This window comes from Glandiceps talaboti, chromosome 4 (assembly GCF_964340395.1).
Source record: "Glandiceps talaboti chromosome 4, keGlaTala1.1, whole genome shotgun sequence".
Taxonomy (NCBI): domain Eukaryota; kingdom Metazoa; phylum Hemichordata; class Enteropneusta; family Spengelidae; genus Glandiceps; species Glandiceps talaboti.
Window position 1 is genome coordinate 22,097,181 of NC_135552.1, and position 3,815 is coordinate 22,100,995.

Below are 3,815 nucleotides of genomic sequence, written 5' to 3' on the forward strand. Positions count from 1 at the left end.
TAGTAGTATCTAAAACAAGGCGTTTCTATCGTTACATAGACTTTAGACATGACGTATATGATATGATCGTGACGGTGCACTTTTGCCACCGACTTCGTTCAGCTATCAAATTTTATTTTTCAAATTGAATATAAAGAGAACTACCCGTGTCAGTTTAAGATTAGTTTGAACTATATACAGTGGCATGTTAACAACGTGATATATTCAGTTTGGCGTGTGGTAACCATGGCACCATTATAATGCTGAAATACCTGCAACAGGAACATTCTTTGGAAACTACTTTGTTATATTAAATCATAAAACAGGAACAGTATTGAATCATCACTTGTGGGTAAACGTATTTGTGTAGCTGTTCACATTGTTTTGATTTTATTGGTCCGCACCCTATACTACCATCAGCGCCCAAAACGTAATCACGCTTTCAAGCTGTCCGTGTACGAGCGACTTTTGGATAAAATCGACCCCCTTAGCATGTACAATTTCTAATTATTGGCATTTTAACAGTTTGCAGTGAATAACGTTGTTTGTTATCTGATCGACACAATTAATTCTTCAGTTCAATTCGATTCGATTCGATTCGATTCGATTCAATTCAATTCGATTCGATTCGGTTCGGTTCGATTCAATTCAATTCAATTCTATTCAATTCGATTCAATCCAATTCTATTCAATTCAATTCAATTCAATTCAATTCTGTTCTATTCTATTCTATTCTATACTATTCGATTCGATTCAATTCAATTCAATTCAATTCGGTTCGGTTCGGTTCGGTTCGGTTCGGTTCGGTTCGGTTCGGTTCGGTTCGGTTCGATTCGATTCGATTCGATTCGATTCGATTCGATTCAATTCAATTCAATTGAATTTAATTTAATTTAATTTAATTTAATTTAATTTAATTTAATTTAATTTAATTTAATTTAATTTAATTTAATTTAATTTAATTTAATTTAATTTAATTTAATTTAATTTAATTTAATTTAATTTAATTTAATTTAATTTAATTTAATTCAATTCAATTCAATTCAATTCAATTCAATTCAGATCTATTCAATATAACGTTATTTTCTTCGTCGAAAGCTTCACCCCAAAGAGAAAGAAATATAATTTACACGCAAAATATACAGCTAGTGAAGCTTCGAATACCTTCCAGCAAGGTTAAGGTTGTTTATTGATCTTCAACTCCGTAGTATTTATACATTGTACTTTTAGACACGTGATCAAAAGGTCACTTTATTCATCCGACATATACTTGTAGATATATACATTTAAATCTTTGGTAACAGTCTGTGATGACTCTAACACAAACCTACCAGTACGGCAGTTAACAAATCTGTGATCTCACAGGCTAGGCAACGATAACGTTGTAAAAGAGAAGATCTTAAAAATTAATTGCAAGAGTAGTTATTAATAAAATCGAAACACGGATTCGGTCTTAAAGTTTGATATTGAATATTAAGACTTTTGCTTACAATTGTTCTTGTTTCATAGGTACGCAGAGCTATGGTAGTTGGCGATTTACAGGAAGCACGCATTGCTTCAGAGTCAGCCAAGGGACTGAACGTGGCTGCCTTTATTTTTGGTATTTTCGTCTTTGGCGTGTACATAGCAGTATACGTGTTATCAATAGAGCAGAACTCAGTCAATCCGTAAAATTTGGATTACTGTGATGGTGCTGTACTGTTTGATAGAAAAGGGCGAACGTGCTTGTGTGTGATTGACAAGAGCTGTCAGAGTTGCATGCATATACAATGTTATTGGTTCGATAATAGGGGTCATCAACAATATATGTATGTATGTATGTATGTATGTATGTATGTATGTATGTATGTATGTATGTATGTATGTACATGTATGTATGTATGCATGCATGCATGTATGTATGTATGTATGTATGTATATATGTATGTATGTATGTATGTATGTATGTATGTATGTACATGTATGTATGTATGCATGCATGCATGTATGTATGTATGCATATATGTATATATGTATGTATGTATGTATGTATGTATGTATGTATGTATGTATGTATGTATGTACATTGTATGTACGCCTGCATGTATGTATGATTCTCACCACATTGATGAGAAATGATAATTGTGAACCAGTAGCTAGCAGGCTATAATTATATCGTATGTCAAGATCCTACATAAGTTGTATGTATATAACTATTTCTGAATATAATCGATGTTTACGTTTTGTTATCGCTTATAATATGCTCCGCATAGTCCTCCCCGAGGCACTTTGTCCATTTCTCTGATGTGTTTGGTGGTCTGTTTAGGCGCGCACATTAACAATGCCTGGAGGGGGCTTTAAGCAACGATTAAGTCTCAGTGTCCGTCCATTGAAAATTATCAACGTCTTTCGCGAAAATGATCGCATGCAGCAATGTCTCAATGAGATTCTAGATGTCCCCAGTCATTCACATCATGCACATGGAACATTAATTACTGATCGGCGTCATCCGCTAGAGTTGACAGGTTTAAAATCTAGGAACAAATTACGCCTGTTTTCTATCAACTTCACTGATTCAGAAGTAAACTTTTGAACTCGTTTGCCGAAGCGTCGTCTGAGAGGACATAGCTGTACGTCTATATCAATAGTGCTTCTTTATAATGAAGACTCACATATATCTTTATTTTTTTACATTTCGTTGCTGTTTTATTGGTATGTAATATTATTATTGTTAAAAGGAATATTACTGTTATTTACATGCCATGCCTTATTTGGTCTTACTGTTGTGTGTAAGGATCAATACATTTCATGGTGAATATTGTAATATCAACGTGTATTGGAATGCTGACCTATGTTCACTAGATTGAGATCAAATAAACCATAGACCCTACAGGCTAGGGTTTATGAATAAACCACTTACAATCAGTAGTGTTGCGTCATCAAATTTAAGATAGAGGGCGCTGTGAGTTGATTTGCGTGTTTCTGAAGGCTTTCACGTATTTCATATTTTATAGAAGTTTATACACTACCTGTGATTCGATATCGTCTTCTTTGCATAGCAATATGATGGAAGTTGCACTATATAACTGAATTTCCATTTAAAAAAATATCATCCAAACATTTTTTCCTAACTTACCTCTAAAGAGTTCATCATCTGATATAAAACAACCCACACAGTGTTGTCTGCAAGACCTTGAATACAGTGTAGGGTAGAAGTATGTCGTGTTATATGCTGTTATGGTCATTCATGCCTCAATCTATGATTATGCAAACAATGCGGGTTATTGTTTTCCTACGCAACCCAATAATGATTTACTAACTTTTCTTTTAAGCTGTAAAGCATGGTCGAATACAATGGCATTCACTTTCAATAGTCTATTATTACGGTATTAAGATCAACACTGCGCTATAAATACACACCAAATCTACACCACAGTTGCAATATACAATTTTAATTTTTAATCAATTTTATCGGAATTCTCAATATACTCCTTGCTTTTGGTGAGTCACCTCACTCTTTTCGAGAACAAAACGTTACGAAACGTCCGCGAGCGTTTTGTCTAAATGAACACGGTCCTGTTTGCTGAACATACTGAAAACCGCCCTCTGATATTTACAGGCCAATTAGATACTGATGAAGTAGATGAATAACTAACTAGGTTAAAGGTCATGACCTGTTGTTCCCTTCTTCTCATTGTTGGACACTAATAAAAGACAAAAATCGTCAACATTGCAGGCACAGCATTTTCTTTTTTGTGTAATGAGGAACTAAAATACAGTAGTATGAAAATAGGTGATAACTCTCAATTACTAATCAAATATAATTTACTGATACTTTATTTCGTTCTTAAGATCTT